The following is a 22,274-nucleotide window of genomic DNA, read 5'->3' as shown; positions in this document are numbered from 1 at the left end:
GCATCAGCACCCCCACCACCACTACGACCACCCCCACTTATTTATTTACTACTACTACTACGACTATGACGGTGGTGGTGGTGGTGGTGATGATGATGCTATTTACACACAGTCTACCAGATGTTACTGACCGGATTTGGTACTTTAATTATTGGGCCCTTTCCAAGGGTCTAGGATAACTAAAGAAAAAGATGATGATGATGGTGATGATGATAACGATGATGATGATGTAATTTTGGAGCCTGGACTTAAAGGCCTCCCTCATCTGCTGCCACAAGATAAGCATCATCCCACTGCACACACACACACACACACACACCCCTAAGTGCACCTCTGTTTCCTAGCCAAATTCAGCAGCCAGAATGTACATGCAAAATGAGAGTAGAAATCAGAGAAGCTTCCCTTGCACGAGCAGAAGAACCTTCTGGTCATGCTAGTAGGCTGTTAATTCCAAGCCGCTGCTTTGTTTGGGTGTGGTTTTTTTAAAAATGTAATATGGAATGTATCAAAAGGTCTACCTGCAAATCTTGTCAGCTCTCTTCAACAGCAGTTTGTGCTCCCTACATACATGCACAATGGTGCTCCTGACAGGCAGCAGTTGAAGTTGCTCACTCCTTAATCTGCATTCTGTGGGATTCAGAGATGCAAGTTTGGGGCAGTGTAGAAATATTTTAAATAAAATAAAATAAAATAAATAATCCTTGCAAGAGGGGCAGTATTCCATTTCCCTGGAATATGAGGTCAGTAACTCCTCAAAACATCCCCAAGCCAACAAAGACAACCTGGTTTAATTGCACCCTTCTTTCCAAGCAAGGCCACTCTGTCTAACTTTAACCTCATCCTGCTTTTGTCTGTGGCCCAACTCTAAATTATTGCACAACAGTCTGAATATACCAGCTAAAATGTAACTTGAGACAGATACTCTGTGCTTAAAGGCAAAGTATTTTTTTCATCACATCATCAAACCAATATTTTATCTTGCAGAGATACAAGGCATTATTGTTTAGCATGTTGTAATTTACACAACAAAACAAATGTTAGCACCCATGTCAGTATCCGCTATCTGATAATCAAATGTTTTCACATTGAATAGGATTATACAAGCAGTGTGATTTGAATAATTAAATATATTTGTTTAAATAAACATAAAATACGGATTCAGGTTTTTTATGGGAAAAAAGAGACAGCTGCAGTGTCAGTGTATCAAAAAATAAAATGAGATCATTATCACCGTATACTGAAGGAGTAAAAGCGGATGAAAACCAACAGTTCTGCCATAATGATTTCATTAGGATATATCTGTGGAGGGATGAAAGTGGGAGATCAGTAACAGATTGCTAGCGAAACAGAGAGCGTGCTCAAGCAGTTGAAGGTGATAACGTTTCAGAAAAGGGAAAGTCGAAATGCCTCAGAAAACAGAAGTAAGCTAAGCATTTCTCTGTGTCTTGAGGCAGGGCACCAGCCGTCCCCCTAAAAAGAAGAAGAAAGATAAAATGCACATTTTATCAATTCAGTGCACAGTCATTGATCTATGTTGAGTGTTGAGCCTAATGAGGCAAATAGGAGAACATCATAATGGTTCTTTCATATGTGCAAGTCTGGGCTTCAATTGTGGTGCAGAATTAAACCACAGCTCATAAATAAAGGGAAAATGTTTGGAATGAAGACAGAACTCGTTTCAAATGAAACGTGTGTGAGCGTTAGTCCCTGAAATGATTATAATCTGTATCACACAAACAAGCATGCACACTTAAACACAGCCCTCACTTTTTGACTTCATCTTGTCTTTTTCTCACAACTGTTAAATCAGCCAAAGGATAGTTCTGGATGTATTTTACAGAGAAGCTATGATTACTGATTCACATGCCCAGCAATTCCACATGGATCATCTGCGAGGAAGGTGAGCTTCTGCTGCCTTCCCTGCCGCCCGCCCTCAAGCCCTCTCACTCAATCATGAGAAAGGGCTCAGCAAATCCTTACTCTGAGGAAAAGAGGCAGTAAGTACCTGGAAAGCCCAATGATTTGAACAGTTCTCACTCAAAAGCAAATGAGTTCTTTGTCTGAGAGGTAGGGATTGTGAGTGAACTGCTTTGTTGGCCACAGTCTTTGAAATCTTTTCCAGTTTATGTGGTTGTGAGATGTCAAAACATTGTGTTCAAATTTCCATAAAACCTTGAACCCTACTCAGTCTTCTTGGGACCGTCATTACCATGAGGACAAATCTACCTCAGAAGGTTCTTGTGGGGAGGGGAAATCTGCTGAAAAAGGAAGAAATATAAATATTATAAATCAATGTTTGTTATAGAACAAACCACAGGTTTGTTTTACTTAGTCATTTTTCATCCATAGATAGTAACAATAAAGTAACAGTAAAACTAATGTTCTTTTTTTCCTTTTTTTTTTAAATGTCCTCTAATAAAATTCTCTTCTAATTGCTGTGACTCGTGTCTTCTATAACTAGCAACTTAGGGAGGTCAAATTGTATATATCTTTGTTTCCTTTCTCTGTAAGAGATCATTAATATTCAAATTGAAATGACAATATTTCTTGGTTGCTGGACAGTGTTACTTGTTTGCTGAAGGCCCCTTTCATGTTCCTGGTTTTCTCTGCCTTCTTCTATGATTGCATATATATATATATTCCTCCTCTGCCCACCTGCCAAATAATACTGCCCCATTTCTACCAAGGCTGATGGCAGCTGCCAATCCCTGCCCATTGCCCTGTCCGCCAGGCACCTCACCACCTACACACTTGTCCTTGCTGCTTTTGTTGCTTCTCTTCACAGTTGCCCTTTCCCACCTTGTACCGCATGGATGCATGCCCCTCCTCTTCCTCTGCCTTATCCACTCTGAATCTGCCCTTGCTTCTCAATGATTGCACAATATTGAAAAAAGGAAAGGGAGCACAGGGAGGAAAACTGTGGAGGAGAGGAGGAGAGTGGCCTAGAGCAGACACCTCAGAAGTTCCTGGAATAACTGAGTTGGGCATGGTTGACACATCTAGCAGGTAACTCGCCCAGACCAGCATATTAAGTTTTGAAGGGTTTCAGCAAGCCTTGCCAATAAACCAGAAGAAACTGACCAGCCCCCCCCCCCCCCGCATTGTGCTCCATCTTTTTTTATTATTTCTCTGTGTAAACCGCTTTGGAAACTTTTGTTCAAAAGTGGTATATAAATATTTGTTGTTTTATTTGCAAAAATCAGCTGGTGAAATGTTTCACTGCATGAAGTTAATAATCAATATTGACTAAAGTCTGCAGATCAAGATATTGGTAAAGGGCTCATAAGAAGATCAGTTGAAAAAGTTGAAACCTTGTCCTCAGCAGAGCCCCCGTGGTGGTTGTGATATCAGAAGCATGAAACCTGCAAGTAGCTCACTCTGAAATGATGTTCTGAATGCAAATGTAACCATACAAATATAAGAACAAACCTGCTGGATCAGTCCCAAGGTCTATCTAGTCTAGCACCCTGTTTCCAACAGTGGCCCACCAGATGCCTCTGGGAAGCCCACAGGCAAGAGGTGAGGGCATGCCTTCTCCCTTGCTGTTGCTCCCCTGCAACTGGTATTTGGAGGCATCTTGCCTCTGAGGCTGGAGGATAATATACTATTATGAGATCATCACTTTCCTGCGTGGAAGGTAGATTCAACTTTATAGGGTCAATTTCCTTGGTAGAAATGTGCTGAATAGGACACATGAAGTTTTTGTTATGTTTATGAATTATACAGATGAACAGATATGAATATGAAGCAAGTAGGTGCACAGTTAAATAATGTTAGTCCTAAAGAAATCAGTCCAGCACCACAAGATCTTGGCAGCTCTTTTCGCTAGCTAGAAATCTCTTTGCAACCTTTAGGAGCCCATCAGAACTATATCTAGCATTGGGGACAGGTCCTGGAAAGGAGGTGACATATGCAACTCTGAGCTCTTTAAAGGAAGAGCAGAATACAAATGTCATAAATGCATAAAAGAAGACAGTTAACTGACTCACCCTGCACTCTGGGGAGAGAGACCTTTTGAGTTGGTGGCTCATTTTCCATCAATTATAAAAGAAACAGACATGGGAATTTACAAGCCTGGCTGTGTAATAGCAAACTAAACTATTTATGTACCAATGACTCATATCATCTACAAACAATTGGACATGATCTCATCCCAATTCCCATTTGGTTTACTTTTGTGAAACCCTTGGGTTGGTGTTTTTTTTTCAGACTGTCACTTGGATTATTAGTTTTATTGTTTTGAGATCTTTAAAAAATTTTTTTAAAGGATTCCACGAGGATTATTATGAACCTGTATAGAAGGCACATGAATATTCATGTTGAAGATGCTATTTGAAAACTTTAAAAAGAATTGTTCTCTTTTGGCATTTCAGTAGTCAATTGTTTCAGACTCATTCTTAGACTATACCTTAGCTGCAACCAATCATCTTTGGGAATTTGAGATGTTAACGCAGACTGACCTTTCACTGAAAGGAAATGAGAAAATATATGTTTACTAGGTTCAGAAAAAAATAGTCAAAAATAATTTGAAGTTTTCTCTTCTCTCTTTTACAAGCTAGTCTGTGGAAGCAATACAATAGAACTATAGCATAGGAGGTCACCCCATCCTTACCATGTCTCCACATCTTTCCCAGCAGAAAACTTGTAGTCCTTTCTGCCTCTTCTGTCTTTATACTGACAAACAACAGAAGACAAGAAAATAGAATTGATATAGATATGCAATTGTGTATTCTTTGTCATCTTCATATCAAAATATAGGTGTTAAAATAATAAAAAAATACACACAACTAATGACGCTAATTATAGTTGTACATCAAGGATCATAAGGCAATGTTTTAATGACAGTTGGGATGCAGTTATAACGTTCTTCATTGACTTTTGCAAAGTAAAAGTATTTATATCAAGTGAAGCAACATGGATAGCTCATCAAATGCAGAAGTACAACTGGAATACCAGTTTCAAGGATTTGAGGTAGCTGAGCTGGGATCGGAAGGACCTTACTTGAGACTTTGATGAGCAGAGGATTTGGCTACATAGGATTATGGTCTAATTAAATATAAAGCAGCTTCGTATGTCATCCTCAAGGTAACTGTCACATTACACAAAAGATTTTCTACATCTTCGAGAACTTTGTTTTACTCTTTTTAAAAATGCCAACAAATAGTGAAATAGATAATTGTCTATCAACAGCTGAATTTTGCTTTGCTTTATACTGATCTCTGGCCAGTTGTTATTTATAGTTGATTTTATCTGTTTTTTGTTTTGAACACTCTTCATGGGACTGGTGTGAAAAACCTTTCAATCAAACCCCACACAGATGAAGTGAAGGTGGGGTCAACACATCCAAGTCAACAAGGAAGAAGACTTTGGCCCTTCCACAGGATTATGCTAATGTTATATCCAACAAGAGATAGGGATTTAATATTTGTTTCCTTTCCGCATATCATTTGCATCATGCTCTTCTTGTCAGAATCTGTTTGCAAGCCTAAACATGAAAATACATATTTTTTTCCTAAAGGAGGAAAGAAATGCTTTGGAGTAGTCACACCAGGCTAAGAGGAATTAGAAATGCAGGGTGTGGGTTTGTCAAATGGAAACAGCTATGGTATTTTCTGACCTACAGATGTTCATGGTGGGGAGGGGGGGGCGAATGCAGAAAGCCAACCCTTGAAATCTAGTCCAATAAAGATTGCAAGGTTTCTTCATCTTAAGAATTTTCCAGAAAATTGTGATTTTCCGATTTCAATTGTACCTCTTGCTATCTTCTTAGCATTTTCACATTCGACTACCTAAAGACAATGTCCTATGCCAACTTTGGAATTGCTCCTATGAATACATGAAAACTTGATCAAAACCAAAATTTGCTAACCAAAATTCTCCAGATCACAACTCATCACTTCCTGGTGTAAGTGACTCACAGTTTAAAGGGATTTTCCCCCACCCAGGAATTTATGAGTTGCAATCTGTCCACTCAATTAAGCATTCACAAGACTGGCTCAACACTTTAGAATCTTTGACAAAATCAATTCAGCACTTAAGGGAGTATCAGTTTCACTCCCAGATGTAGTTCAGAATCTGCTGCTTTATGGTAACAGGAATTACAATACTAGATTCTGTTTCCAAATTATTTGTAAGCAATTTTTTCCTTTGTTTTAGTGAAAATATTATCTCTGTTTTCCTCACAACGTTCTGTGCTAAAACACAGCATTTGGAAGCTACATAGAATCACCATTTGGAAGCTACAGACATTAAAAAATGTACAACAACCAATCTGGTAAATGGAGTGTCTTAAAAACATGCCATTCTGATATGTTGTAATCTGTGCAAGGTTAGCTGCTTCCCAATTAAATTTTACACGCACACACACACAGAGAGACACAGACACAGACACAGACACAGACACAGACACAGACACACAGTTTTAACAAAGTTTTAGATAGAAGAGTGTTTTTCCTTATTTCATAAATTATTTTAACAGCAAAGGTTCTCTCTCATATATATATATATATATATATATATATATATATATATATATGAATAACAATAACAATAATAACAATATTTTCTTAAAAAAAGCTGAACCAGAATTCTTGCATTGTTTAGAATTAATTCCTTCCTAATATTAAAATAATCCAAACTGGTCAACTTTCAAAGTATACTGCAAAGTCTCTTCTACTAAAGTGAACAGATGTTTGGAGAGGACTGAAAATGCTGGGTTGGTGGAGTCAGAAGGTCTTTGGTGAATTGAAAAGTTGGACATTCTTGTTTGCTAATAGGTATTTGCTGATGGGCTGTTATGTACTAGATGAGGCTTGCATATGTTTGGGGCTTATGTCTAGGAATCTACTTTTAATTGATGGCAAGGTGCCAAGAACATTGGGTAGTAGTTTGGCCAATGATTTTTCTTTGTTTCTAAGCACATTTAATTTGATCCAATTTGCCGTTGTTCATAATGTACCCATTTCAAAACAGTCTGGTTAGGTCTTCTTCTCTACAAACAGGTCACATAAAATTATTATTCTTACTTACTAACCATCATCTCAATTTCTTTCAATATTATATGGCAAAACCTACTACAAGAGGAAGTACGCACTATCTAAAACAGTGTTTCTTTACCTTGGGCCCCCAGATGTTGTTGGACTACAACTCCCATCATCCCCAAGCAAAAGCCATTGCAGCTGAGGATTCTGGGAGTTGTAGTCCAACAACATCTGGGGGCCCAAGGTTAAGAAACCCTGATCTAAACAAGGCAGATCACAATACCACCAGCCTTTCTCAGGCAATCTTATGTGGTTAGTTTTCTTTGGACAAGTAAACCCTGGAAAACTGCAGCACTTTTACTTGAGTGACAGGAAATAAGGTTGAGCATGGAACCGATTCTGGCGGTTCAGTTCACGTTTGAGCTGAACTTGAACCAGACAGCTGGCCCACAAGGCAGTTCAAGTTGAACTGGCCTCTGGTTCAGTCTGAGTGCATGGGTTCTAATGGGTTTGGGCCGAACCAGCCCTGGTTGTAATGGCAGTTCGATGGAGTATGCTTGTAAACGGTAATCCGGTGAGGATTCCCCTTTACAAACAAAGGGGGGAACACTACCTACCTTTAAAGAATCCTAATGGGGTGGTGAGAGAGCACCTGTTGTCGGAGGTGGCGGTGCAGCATGGCAGCAGCATGGCTCCTCTGAGCTCTCTGGACTGGGCCCAGTGCTCCATAGCAGCCCAGTCCCGGCCTCTGCACATGTGCAGAGGCCATTAGCGTGAGTTCCGCACATGCCTCCGCACCTGGCCCTGTCTGCAGAGTTCGGAGTAGCCATGCCACCACTGCTGCTGCCACACTGTGCCACCGCACTGCCACTGCCAACTGCAGGTGCCCTCTCACTGCCCCTCACCAGATCCCCCTTTACAGGCATACCCCCTCAAACACTCGAACCACTTCCAAACACATTTCATTAGAACCAGGGATGGTTCTGCTCGAACTTGGACCGGCACCCCTTTTGGGGGGTGCATTTCAGATCTAGTCTGAACCAATTGAACCAGGCTGGTTCTATTCAAACCAGGTTGAATAGTGGCCATCACCAGTTTTGCATACCTCTAATAGGAAAAATCTGAAACAATGTTAAGTTTACTTTCTATCAGGAGACAGGCCTGAAAAATACCTTTGACTTAAGGAGCTTACACCCAACATAAAACAAAGTCATAGAAAATAGCTTACAACCACAAGTATATTGAGAGTAGCTTGTTTAATAGATCAAATGGTTAATTTCCAAAAGCACATGTTGTTATCTACTTGTGTATGGTGTAATTTTGATTGTATGGAATCCACTGGCATCTTCACTGGCATCTCCACAGCAATCAACATTTCATCTATTGTTATCGTATTGATTTTTATTATTGATGTTCAGTAGAAGATTACCAAGTAAGACTGGTGCTATGACCTTTCTGGCTTAGGAATAATAAAAAGTATAGCTTTTGGTGGACTAAGGCATCACCACCATTGCTTCTCACAAAGCATTGGTGCTGCTTCACTGCTCACTAGTGCAACTACACTGGTTGTATGGGAGGGGGCAATTATGTTACTATCTCCTCTGTCCCTAGAAAGAGTTCCCTAAGGGACCTAGGGTCACATGGAGCACTTCTGGAGGCAGGGGAGAATGGCAAGAATCACTTCCCCCAATTGGCACATGCGCTTCATTGGGAGGGCTGGTGCTGCTTTAGTCTGCATGTGGTTTTTGTAATAACTGTTCATTTGCAAATGTATGGATTGACCAACTGTGACCCTAGTGTCATATCATGAGAAATGTCCACAAAGCAAAGCATCAAGAGGAGCAGTTGAGCAGGAGTAATAAAGCAATCTTTGTCCCTCCCAAAAAACATTTATTGGAAGGCAACAGACTCACACCATTGACACGGTGAATTGCTCATGGCCAACTTTGGTCATATCATCTCTCCAAAAATCTTCCCTGCTCAGTATTGTCCAAACAAGGCATTTCATTTTGGCAACTATGGCTGACAAAGTGAAAGAAAATTACTTAAAGGAGTCCCATTGAAATTACTTAAAGTAGTTCCATATGATTTTTCCCCTATAGTGCAATGTAACCTAGCTTAAAAGTATAAGCAGGGGTTGAAACCCAGCTATTGTTGCATCAATTCAAAGTACTACAAAGTACTACACACACCAAAAATGTAACACAACGGGTTTTAATGCTTGCTTACCTGGGAAAAAAGATAACCATTTTAAAAGACAAGCTGCAGGAAGAAAACCCAGCTTTCAAGTGGCTCCAGGACTCCATAGGGAGTGAAGAGAAGATTTTGTCTGCTGTTCCTTGCCCCCAGAGAGTCCCAGGAAAGGGAGGGAGATGGGTACAGGGTGTGGGAAGGCATGGAATTGGAGGGGCATGGGGCCAGGCCTGTGGAGGGAGGAAAAGGACCCAACAAAATGAAGGTAAAATGTCAGGTCCAATCTAAGCCGACTCTATCCCCAACCATTTTGCTGGTCATGTCAGCACCCCTGATATTTTCATCTCTAATATGGTTCTTCTGAAAAATTTGTGTCATCAGTGCTTTAATACAAAATGCATGAACAGTGCCATGGATCATACCTATATGTACTGTATCTTTGACTTTGATTTTCCTTAAGAACATAAGAACAGCCCTACTATATCAGGACCAAGGCCTATCTAGTCCAGCATTCCTGTTTCACACAGTAGCAAGCCCACAGGCTAGAGGTGATAACATGCCCTTTCTCTTTCTGCTGCTCCCCTGCAACTGGTATTTAGAGGCATCTTTCCTCGGAGGTTGGAGGTGGCCTATAGCCACCAGACTAGTAGGCATTGATAGACTTGTCCTCCATGAATTTGTCTAAGCCCCTTTTAAAGCCATTCATTCAAGCTAGTGGCCATCACCATATCCTGTGGCAGAAAATTCCATAAATTTATTATGCACTGTGTGAAAAGGTACTTCCTTTTTGTTGTCCTAAATTTCCTGGCTTTCAGATTCCTGGGATAACCCCTGGTTAAAGTGTTGTGCGAGATGGAGCTGCCATAACTATCTGGTTTTGCTGGATCTCAGATTGACAAAAGCAGAGTTCCTTGAGTTGTGGTTTGCTTGTGAGATAGTGTTGCAGTGAGAAATGGACAGTGGAAGCTCTCTCGCTTTCTCTCTGTAATATCTCACGATGATTGCTGTGATGAGCTCCATGTCTAACCTTGAGACTAACTTGTGCTTCACTCATTGCTCTGGTCAGCTCTACAATCTGATTTCAAGATGTACTCAGTCAAAAGTTGGCTGAAGTTGCACTAGTTGAGCTTATGGCTACACTTGCTGCTAAGAGTGCTGCTGTGGCAGCTGTTGCAATGCCTGGGAAGTAAGGAGTCATAACTGTGTGTGCCTAAAGCACCTGGCTCTGTGAGGTGTGTGCCTAAAGCTCATGGGAGGATCCCACAATGTACCACACTTGTTGTGTGGTTCTTTGTGGGATATCTGGAGGACAGACACATTTTCCAGGCCTTTGTGGGATATCTGGAGGTTGGACACATTTTTCCGGCCTCCAGAATGCTGAGCGGTTTGTGGCAGCACTAGTTGTGTGGGCGTGTGAGCCACACAGCTAGGATTGCCACTGGATTGCCTGGGAGGAAGGTAGGTGCTCTCCTGCCTTCGCCAACCCTCCCTGGCCCAGCAAAAAGTCATGTGAACAACCTTAGTGGCTATTAGAGATGATAGCGAAATAAAACCTCCATATTCCGAGGCAGTATATTTCTCTGATTAAGTACTGGGGGCAAACAAAAAAGGGCAATAGTCTCTTTCAAGCCCTGCTTTTCAACTTCCAGAGACATCTGGTTGATTAGTCTTTCTTTTCCAAAATCACACTACAAGGTATGATGCAGCAAGGCAATTCTAAGGCAATCTCACATGTAACAGCAATGAATAAGGTGCTGCCAACTGCCGGTTCCCAGCAAGAACATGCTCCCAGCATGAGTCACAAATTCCAGCCATTTCATGACATCTGGACCCAGAAACGTCAAATGGCCAAGCAGCACTTCCCTCTATCAGCCAACACCAAGATTTGAAGCTGGGTGTCAGATGTTGAGTGGCAAAGGGAGGTCCTGCTTGGCCACCTGATATTTCCTGGTTCAGATGTCACAAAATATAAGATACTTATGTCTCACACCAGGAGAGTGTGCTAGCCAGGAAACAGTGGTTGGCTTGTGAGTAACACAGCACTTGACTCACACCATTACGCGTGAAGCCGCCCCAACATTCTTAGATTGAGCTGCCCCCTCAGTTGCAATTTGGAAAAGAGGTCATCAAGCTGTATTTAGTGCTGACAGTATCTTGCCACATGCGCACAATCAGAGTGGCAACCCACACTTGGGAAGAAGGATATAAGAGAGCCAAACAAGAATGCAGCTTCCCAGCATCTCTTGTTTCTGACATCTGAAGCAATACATGATTTAATGATATCAGTCATAAAATCACAGGATTAGCCTCAACACTTTTGTTCTTTGTTTCTCCTGCCTTTCTGGCTCGCTGTTTCCTCCTGTTGAAAACTATATAATGTAAAACTTTAATGACCTCATTGTGAAAGTGACTTTTCTATGCATTGAAATTGTTGATTTCAGGGGATGACTAAGTACAGAATTCTATCTCCTTGAAATTTGTTTCCAGGATGTTAACTGCAAAGCAAGTTATATATAGCAGTAAATGCATACTTAATTTGTGCAGAAATCATGGTGTGATGAATACAATTAAGAGCCTCAGAGGGAATAATTATATTACTGCATAAAGCTGGTGGATCTCAAATTGCTTGGTGCTTGGACTTTAAATCGGCCTGTGCTCCTATTGGGAAAGTCATTCACAGTAGTAACAAAAGTGCAGTCAGAAATATAAAAGTTTTTCAAAGTCATAGAAGAAGCATCTATATTCCACTGGCTTCACAGTCAGAAGCTACAAAATGTACTGCCTGGAGGAAAGCAAAGGCAAGTATAACAGAAATATGGTAATTATTATTGAAATGTAGTAATTATTATTGATTATTTACACTGAAGTAAATAAGCTGCCATAAATACAGCTTCACACAGGGGGGGGGGAACCTAATTTTATAACTGCAGATAAGTGGTACCTATGTTAATCATGACTAAGGACCCATGACATAATTGAGTCAAGTTAGTCATGATTAACATAAGCCCTATTAATTTCAATTAGATTTAGTAGCGGCTAATTTTGTCTAGATGCTACCCAGTAATACTATCATTGCAAGTTCAGTTTTTCCCCCTTTGAAAAAAAATAGCCCAAATTAAACTGAAGCCTAGTTCAATAATGGAGTCTCAGTAATATTGAAATGGGCAGATGCAAGTCAGATAAAGAATCTGGAAATAGAACTGTATTTCTTTACATGTTGTGAGGCATCTTGAGAACCTATTGGTCAAAAAGCAGGATATTAATCTAATAAACAAACAAAACTGGCAGACTAACTTCAGCAATTTTTCCCATTTGCGTCTGGCTGTTCAGACATTGTAAAGATTCATGGAGGCTATTCACACGTGTGTCCAAAACCGGGCTAAGCGAGCCCAGCCTGGGATCGGGCCCGGTCCCAGTGGCACCATGGCACAAACCCGCCTATGAAGCCTCCCCTCCAAATGATGTTAGGAGAGTGAGGGCTCTCCTAAACCTGTTTTGCTGCTCACGTGTCAGCTGTGGCTGCTTGCAGCCATGGCTGTCAGATTTGGGGAGGGGAGGGGGAATCCATATAATGCACCACACATTCTCACGGTGCATTATTGGAGCTCTGGGGGGTGGGGTGACATGGGGCGGTGTGTCCCAGTACCTTGACCCTCATCTGGGAAGGTGCTAGTTACAGCTATTGCTGTAATGTGAACTAGCACTTATGCTGTGACAATGTGGTGTCATGTCTTGTATTTTACTATCTCTGCTCCACATCATTGGCAGCCTCTGAATGGAGGGTGCGGAAACTCAAAATGTAATGATCTTACATAATGGGGTAAATCAGAGAGTTGCACAACTTGTCCTCCAGCTCTTATTGGACTACAATTCCTATATCTTACTAATTGAGCAAAGAGGCACCTTTTAAAAGTGGTGATTCTCTTTATTTAGAAGGGGGAGAGCATCTGGCCCTATCCATCCTTCCACAGCATCCTTCCAGTGGTTGTTTCGTTGTTTAGATTGTGAGCCCTTCAGGGAAAGGGAGCGTTTTTATCTATCTGTTTATATCTATGTAAACCGCTTTGGAAATGTTTTGTTGAAAAGCAATATATAAATATTCTTCGTATTCATATTTGTATCACTCCTGGCTGCAATTGCCAATAGTCAGGGATGATGGGAGTAGAGTCCAACATCTGCGGGAAGGCCGAACCTTTTCCAACCCTGGAGTAAATGATGCTACACATTATAATGGGAGAGGAAAGGACACAACACAGAATGGCATTTTTGGTGCCCTCCATCTGCAATTCTGTGCAGTTTCAGCCAAAAGGCACATATAGGAACAAGACCTACCTGAATTATTTGTACTGAACCAGTCAATAAAGATTGTATGACTGATGTCTGTTTTATGAACAGTGCAGTCAACTTCACACCCAGCACTTCCGTGATATCATAATTACAGAACTGGTTTGTCATTTCAAATAAGGCCCACTTCACTAGTAGCAGTTCTTACATATATGTGTGTTTTCCACTGAACATGTAGAAAATTTCTGTTATGGCCAGGTTTTGTTATATTATTTGTAAAATACGTACTGGTTTATTGTAAATGTTTGCTGGTCAATGACCGAATAAACTTATATCTATATCTGAACATGTGGTATAGGTACATAATCCACAAATGGGATTGGAGGTGATAAGCAGGCATTTGCTGTTTAATATAACATGGAATGCCAGGACATATTTGAACAATGGATTTTCAGGCAAAACCCAATTGGCTCAGACATGGTTATATGCTCTAACCACCTAAAGGCATAGTTGTAATCGTAATACCCAAGAAGCTAAACCCCGAATCAAATATTTGAGGTGGATTTTCACAATAATTAGTCTCAACTCAAAATACATCTAAGTTACTTCTGCCAGCAGTGGAAACGTTCAGTGAAGAGCAGTGCTAACTTGGCTAATAAGCACATCATTCAATACTGATATAATTCATACTTCTGTACCGATATAATTCATACTTCTATATATGACCAACAGGATTTGGGTGCCCAACTATGGGGTAACAATTTTTGGTAGCTATTATACTACTATACAATGTGAAAATTGGGCCACCATTTATTTAACTGTAGTACAGGCCTGTAAGCAGCCTCAAAAAATAAATAAATTGTGGGGGGATTGCAGAAGTCAGGAGGGGAGGCAGGTTATAAAATGTTCAGTGAAAAGAGTCAGTGAGGCTGGAGAAGAAAGAGAATTTTTTGGTGTGGCAGGTACACACCATGCCACCAGCTGGCTACAGGCCTGCTGTAGTATAGCCTTAAACCCCTGTTCCAAATTATCCCTGCACAACCTTCAGGGACTTAATTCTGGCAGAGATAAAGACTTTTAGACAAAAACAAAAATATCTTTTCCCCCATCCCCTTTGCTCGCATTGACCTGCAGAGCAAGCCTTCATTGCAGCTATTCTGCAGCCACTCTCCAAGGGTGGAGCATTTCTTCCACCCTTGTAGCACTATAGAAGATGTAGGCCATTGATTCTAACAGAATCCAAGTCATAAAATTCTCTGAAAAGGTATCCTACCAGTATAATCTTTGAGCTATAGGCATATGTGATTGCTTCTATTTTATTGATAGACCCTTATCTTTTTATGATATTCCTGTTCCTACTGGAATAAATGTTCCTTTCCAGCACCAACTTAAGGCCTGCTTCTCTTTTTTGTGGCTCACTGCATGTGGCCTGTTTTAAATATGATTCTATGGGCTCTGGGGTTACTGAATTTGGGTACTCTTCCTGACTTTGGGCACTTCTTTTAATCAAAACTATGTACACTCCTGTACAGACTTTAGTGCTTCAGTGAATCCAAGATGGTGTGTATATTATGCCACCCATACTTCTTATGAAGGTCAAGTGGAATCAAAAGATTAACATGTTTGATGTTCCATTGCTGACCCCTGAAACTTCTGCAGATCTACAATTTGCAGCTTATAACATCCATGTATTCACTAGATTTATTCTCAAGTGAATGTCTTTTATATTGTCTATTGTTTTAAGAATTGCCACAAATTAGATGATTTTATAGCCATTCATCTGCCTTCTTATATCCTTACTGGGTCATACTCTAGTCATCCACATTTTATCTTCTTCTGTTCATAGCTTGATGGATGTGATTCACAGGAGACAAGTAAGGTGTAACAAATACTATTTTGTTCCAGCCCATTTGTCTCAAATCTATTTTACCTCTGCACTCTTTGAACAAAAAGAGGACGAGATGTCCCCAAGTGTATTGTACTGTCCACTTTCCTGCTTTTCTGTCTCTTAATCTCTCTACATATCTCTGCGGCAGACAAACCTTCAAACAAAATGCAGTCCTTAGAGAGAGATGAGTCAAGATTAGCATGTGCAATGTCCATATAATCACTGTTTTATTCAACACCTTTGAATGGATAAATCTTGCATCCAATGGGACTGCTAGAACAGGAAAGCAAACAATGAATTCCAATCAGGCTACAAACCTCTGCATACTGGCACAAATAAAAGTGACAAAATAAAGCTTCCAGTTAAGAAAAATAAAGTGCAAGAATTTCTGCAAACTTGGTATAAGATTAATGTTGAAATCTATTGGTATCTTTACTAATCATGTCAAAAGCTACAAAAATATACTTTAAAATATGAACATTTTTAATTTGAAGCATAAATTAGCATGATTAATATGTCTGTACAATTTGCTGAGCTTTTCAGATCCTAGAGGGTCAGGAAGGCAGAAGAGCTTAGTGTAGAAGGTGTAGAAGAACCAGGAGAAAGTGTAGAAGAAAAGTGTAGAAGAACCCGGGAAAGGGGGATTCTGAGGCTTGAGAAGGGAGGAAGTTGAGAAAAACAGAAGGGCTTAGGAAATAAGAGCAGAAGAATGGCAAGGATAAGAGGCCTGAGGGAAGAGTCTATGAAGGAATGGAATTGAGAATGAGCATGTGAAGAAAGGAGAGGTGCACTGAAAGTAAGTTTACAACTGGCTACTACACAGAGACAACCCTGGAAAGAGGCAATCCATGAAACTCTCTTTACTTATTGAACTACTCCTCATTCTCCTACAGGAAAATTACCTTTTGAGCTGCTGAGAGAATGCAAAGCCCGCACCAAGCTTACCCATTGGCAACAACTAAGAGGGCTTTCCATGCCATCTCACCCTGAAGATGCAATGAGCTGTGATTGGCTAAGGCAGAAGCAACAGAAATATAAACCATATGTAGATCAGAAATGGGGTGAGAAACAGTGAACATTTCAGGTGGGAGAATTGGTTCAACTATGGTTGTCTTATAAAGTGAGAAAGGGATGTTCCTGATATTCTGAACCAAAACAAATAATCACAATCCAAGGAGATTCTGTCATGTTGGATGATGGAAAGAAATGGAAGAGTTCAAGACTTTCAAGCATGCATACTATGAGAAAAGAGGGAAAGGATTCTAATCTCAAGAGAGTAACTGGAGAGGAATTTTATCTTGCCTTTTGTTTTGACCTCACAGATGAGGGTGATGAAAGTGATAGACAATAGGGATGTGCAAAATGTTTCGGGCACAGAATGATCTGTGCCCGAAACAATGAATTTCGGGTGATTCGGGGCCGAACCGAATCACCCACGAAAAGATCCGAGAAATTTTGGGCACGAGCTGAATCACCCGAATTTCGGGCCCGAAAATTCGGGTGATTCAGACCTCCATTTTTTTGCCTTCTTTCCCCCCCTCTGTTTTGAGCTATGACGTCTATTTGAATTTCCCGCATTTTTGCATCCCATAGACTTCAATGCAAAAAGGTTGGATGTGACGTCTGCTCGAATTTCGGGTGCCAGGGGCAAAATAGTGGGGTGGGGTGGTAGTACCTAATGGGTGGAGGCTACCACCCCAATTGCAGAGGGATTGGGCAAAGGGCTGATTTTTGGTGAATTTCTGAAGTTTTAGTGTCTTTGGGGCAGATAGGGGGCATAATGTGGGATCTGGGCCAAAAGAGTGGGGTGGGGTGGTAGTGCCTAATGGGTGGAGGCTACCACCCCAATTGCAGAGTGATTGGGCAGAGGGCTGATTTTTGGTGAATTTCTGAAGTTTACGCATCTTTAAGGTTTTCCCCCATTAAGTATAATGGGGGGCGTATCACTTCACGTTGGGGGGAAAGGGGTGGCCTAGAGCGGTGTGAGGTTGGTAGTAGTGCAGGGTAGGGGCAAGGAAGTGACCTGAATTTTTTCAAAGGATTTGGGCAGAGGGCTGATTTTGGGTTAATTGTTGAAGTTCATGTCTTTAAGGTTTAGATTCTATGATAGCAAATGAGATTTTCAGTGACACACCATGAATCCACTCTAATTTGCTATCATAGAATCTAAACCTTAAAGACATGAGCTTCAACAATTAACCAAAAATCAGCCCTCTGCCCAAATCCTTTGAAAAAATTCAGGTAGCTTCCTTGCCCCTACCCGGCACTACCACCAACCCCACACCACTCTAGGCTACCCCTTTCCCCCCGACGTGAAGCGATACCCCCCCATTCTACCTAATGGGGGGAAACCTTAAAAACGCGTAAACTTCAGAAATTCACCAAATATCATCCCTCTGCCCAATCACTCTGCAATTGGGGTGGTAACCTCCACCCATTAGGCACTACCACCCCACCCCTCTTTTGGCCCAGTTCCCACGTTATGCCCCCTATCTGCCCCAAAGACACTAAAACTTGAAAAAATCACCAAAAATCAGCCCTTTGCCCAATCCCCCTGAAATTTGGGTGGTAGCCTCCACCCATTGGGCACTGCCACCCCACCCCACTCTTTTGTCCCCAGGACCCGTTTTTTTTACCCGAATCGATTCGGATTTAATCCGAATCCGAACCAAATCGGGGGTGATTTGGGTGAGCAAAATTCTGGCACAGAATAGAACAGGGGTGTTTCGGTTCGGGTCCAAACCGAAACACCGAAAATACCGAATTGCACACCCCTAATAGACAACCCTCTATCAAAGGAACAAACAGCTCCTGTGCCAGAGGAAGTTGAGGAAAACAGAAGGGCTTAGGAAAGAAGAACAAAAGAATGGAGAGAATGAGAAGAGGCCTGAGGGAAGAGTCTATGAAGGAAAGGAATTGAGAATGAACATGTGAAGAAAGGAGAGGTGCAAAAGAATATATCACAGTGGATTCCCGCCCACCTTCTTTGCAACTTCCAGTACTGGCATCTGGCTAAAACTTCTCGTACAGTTAATAACATTCAGGCTGGATGGAAACCTTAAATGAAGCACGTTAGTTCTCTTTGTCAACATGTGTCAGTCTTTTTAGGATAAGCATGTTGCCTATTTTTTTTGTTTGCTCCAGCTGAAAAGATCTCTTGAGCAAAATGTTTTATAACTGCTTTCCTCCTACACACAAAGAAAACATATGTATATATAACTAAAGGTTTATTCAGCAACAACTCAATTTTCTCCTTCTCCTTTCCCTCCCTTCTCCTTTCTGACTCCACCCTCCCACACCCTCTACTGGATGCCCACTGGAACAAGCATCCAAACAACAAAACACAAAAGATAACTGGACATAATACAACACATCCCTTCCCTTTATAACAACCAACATTGAATTCATTTAAAATTTAGTAACACAGTCTTGAAGTCTTGTAGGTGGTCTCCTGTCATGCACACTTCTCCTAAGTCTTGGGTTCTCTGGCACAGGAGGAGCCCCACCACCACCACCTCTGATGTGTCTGTTGCCACCACCGCTGTGGCCACCTCCATCATCCCCGGAATCTTCATTTTCAAGGTAAAATATTCCCCTTTTGCTGCCCCCCACCTTCTTAGGCTAGGGAATCCCCGGTACTTGTAAAGGGGGATCCTAGCCAGATTCCCCTTTAAAAATATACCCCCAAAGCCAGGGTGGCCAAGGTGAACCAGACCGGCTAGAATCTGGTTTGGATTTAAGCCAAACTGGTAAAACTGGTTCTGGACACATCCCTAGCTCATACGAAGGTCACCTTCACAGCAATTTTGATCACTTTTGCTTGTAAGGAGGTAGGCACCACCAAACAATCAGTCCTCAGCACTAGCTCATTGAGAAGAGACAGCTCACTCGCTATGTTCATGTATGGTTGAAGGTGTTCAGGTACCTTGCTTTTGCAATGCCTGCCATTATATAAAGTTTAATTTCAGTAAGCTCTTGATCAGCACTGAGGGCCTCTTTCCATTCAGAAAATGTGATCATTCCATGAGTGGATGAAGCTATTTGCACAATTACTACTCCTTCATCCTAATCTTCTCAGATCTCCTCTTGAACTGGAAATGGAAGTCAAGATAAACAGTCTGCAGTTGTATTCCAAAGGCCTGGAAAATATTCTACCTGGAAATCAAAATCCATATGTCTGATGATCCATTTGGCTATTCTTGGAGTTGCTTGACTGGATCCCCAAATAGTAAATAAAGCAGATAGGGGTTTATGGTCTGACCATAAAGTGGATTTTCTGCCCCACAAGTAAGTCCTGAAGTGCCTCACCACCCAGAAACATGCTAGAGCTTCTTTTTCAATGACAGCATACATTATTATTATTATTATTATTATTATTATTATTATTATTATTATTAATTCAATTTCTATTCTATTTCTAATTCGATTTCTGAAGCAGTAAGAACTTTGGAAGCAAAGGCAACTGTACCTTCCCTGTCCCCTTTTTGCTGGGTCAAGACAGCACCCAAACCATATTCAGAAGCAGCAGTGGTTGCAATAGTGTGCCTATTGGTGTCAAAAGTATTGAGAGCAGGGCTTTCAGCAATGGCCGATTTGATAGTCTGAAAACTAGCCTTGCAGGATGCGTCCCAGTTAAATGCTACATTCTTTTAAAAAAGAAGATGCAATGGAACAACTTTGGAGGCAAATTGTCTAACAAATTTAGAATAATAGTCACAGAGTCCTAAAAATGACCAAAGTGCATCCTTGCTGTGTGGCTCTGGTGCTTCCTGAATAGCTTCCAGCAAGTCTGTTTTGGGATGTACACCACTCTTATCTATTGTGTGTCCCAAGTATATCGCTGAGTGTTTGCAGAATTGACATTTCTCTGCAGAGATAGTAAGTCTGTTGTCTAAGTTTTTGTAAGACTTCTGTCAGTTTAGCATCATGCTCTTCAATGGTTTTGACATGCACTAAAATGTCATCCTGAAAGTAAGTGATGCCATCCGTAGTCCCAAAAATTGCATGCATAATTCTTTGAAATACCAAAGCTGCAGAAGCTAATTCAAAGGGCAGTATTGAAAAAGACCTTCTGGGATAATGAATGTTGTGTATTTGTGAGAACTTTTGAGCAGAGAAATTTGATGATAGGCCAAAGACAAGTCCAAAGTTGTGAACACTGAGGCCTCTTTCAGAGTAAGCTGCATTTCATTGATATTAGGGGTAATGATGACAATCCACTACCATGCTGGAGTTCACATCTCGGAAATCACACGTTCAAGGTGTACCATTTGATTTCCGCACAATGGGAGAGACCGGTTCTGATGAATCAACAGGCTCTATGGTGTCATCATGCTGTAGTCTTAAGAGCTCCTCTCTAAGTGGTTGGCAGGCACAATGCTATGGGTATGTTCCTCACTTTGTGTTGTACAGGTATTGCATTTGCCCTCATCCAAATTTTATGTTTGAAATGTATGGCAATGCCAGGAGTATCATCAAAAATTTCCAACAAAGCAATCATATCCTCTATAATAAGATCCCTCGGTGTGCGCCCGTGTCCTTCTGTGTCTGCGCCCGTGTCTCCCTCAGCCGAGGGAGAAACAGCCGCAGGCACCAGGCGGCCATGTTGGCCGGTTGATTGGCCCGGCCGCAGGAAGGCTGGAGGTGGGGGCCGCGGGACCGGATGGGCCGCGGGGAAGGCAGATTCGGCAGCGGCGGGACCGGCCCTGCCGCGGGGAAAGCCGAGGCGGCGGCGGCGGGTCCAGCGGCTGCAGGGAGGGGAGAAACTGCAGCGGCAGGTCCGGCCCGACCACAGGGAAGGGAAAGGCGGCGGGGGCGGGTCCAGAATGGCCACGGGGAGGGGAGCGATGGCAGCGGCGGGTCCAGCCCGGCCGTAGGGAAGGGAGAGGCGGTGGTGCCGGGTCCGGCCCAGCCGCGGGAAAGGAAGAGATGAGTTTTTGCTTTGCTGTTGCTGTTGGTGCTGCCGCCGCCGAGGCAAGCAGGCAGCCTTCAACCTGGGCAGACATCGCCACGCGCTCTCACCCTGGAGCTCGCGCTTCTCTTTGCGCTGCCACCTGGCAAGCAGCTCCAGCGCATCTTCCTCCGCTCCCGGCTCTTCTTCCCCAGGCCTGTCCATGGCGGCGGTTCACTTCCCTCACCCAGTCGCCAGCAACCAAGCCCAATGCGCGCCAACCGTGAGCCCCGCCCGCAGTGTGCAGATACCATAGAGGGCAGAAAGGAGGAGACTTGGGAACAGCGGCTCCTAGGTTTCTCTCGCCATGCTTGGGAAAGGATGCAGAGATCACAAATCTGCAGAGTGGCCCATCCCGATGTCTTGAAAGGCAACTTCTGGGTTCACATGACAAGCATCTCCATGCGGATGCAGAGGTCTGAACCTGGAGCCCTCGGCATGCAAACCAGGGGGCTCTAGCCCCCTCCAAAGGTAGAGTTGCCCATAGAAATCAATGGAGAAATGAATTCAGCTATGGTTGGTAGGTTCACTACCAAAGAGAAAATGTAGCAGCAAAAACAGGAGGTCTCGATCTTTCTGACTCATTTCGTGTGGAAAATATGGTTTTTAATGAAGTCTATGGAGCCCATAAAGAATCGTGGTTATTCCCAGCTTTTGTGCCCCGACCGCTCCCCCGGCTTCGCCTCCCCCAGAGAGAGAGAGAAGGAAGGAAGGAAGGAAGGAAAGAGGGAAAGAGAGAAAGAAAGAAGAAAGGAGGGAGGGAGGGAGGGAGGGAGGGAGGGAGGATGAAGGAAGGAAGGAAGGAAGGAAGGAAGGAAGGAAGGAAGGAAGGAAAGAGGGAAGGAGGGAGAGAAATAAAAAAGAAAGAAGGAAGGAAAGGAGGGCGAGAGGGAGGGAGTGGGAAGGAAGGAAGGAAGGAAAGAAGGAAAGAAAGAAAGGCTACTAGCACCCATTAATTTAACGGGCTGAAAAATACTAG

General features: G+C 42.3%; 1 long non-coding RNA gene across 2 annotated transcripts in view; it reads right to left on the bottom strand.

Annotated features, from left to right (window-relative positions):
• Nucleotides 1–1,056: 1,056 nt before the first annotated feature.
• Nucleotides 1,057–22,274, bottom strand: part of LOC128351502 (uncharacterized) — a 117,998-nt gene continuing 96,780 nt past the window's right edge. For both annotated transcript variants that reach the window (XR_008319809.1, XR_008319808.1), the window contains 4 exons: nucleotides 4,613–4,674; nucleotides 4,409–4,466; nucleotides 2,006–2,258; nucleotides 1,057–1,470 (listed from right to left, as the gene is read on the bottom strand). This is a non-coding gene — a long non-coding RNA (uncharacterized LOC128351502). The remainder of the gene's footprint in view (nucleotides 1,471–2,005; nucleotides 2,259–4,408; nucleotides 4,467–4,612; nucleotides 4,675–22,274) is intronic.

The sequence above is a fragment of the Hemicordylus capensis genome, chromosome 3, assembly GCF_027244095.1.
Source record: "Hemicordylus capensis ecotype Gifberg chromosome 3, rHemCap1.1.pri, whole genome shotgun sequence".
Classification (NCBI taxonomy): domain Eukaryota; kingdom Metazoa; phylum Chordata; class Lepidosauria; order Squamata; family Cordylidae; genus Hemicordylus; species Hemicordylus capensis.
Note: the sequence above shows the minus strand (reverse complement) of the source record. Positions and strands in the feature narration are given on the sequence as shown.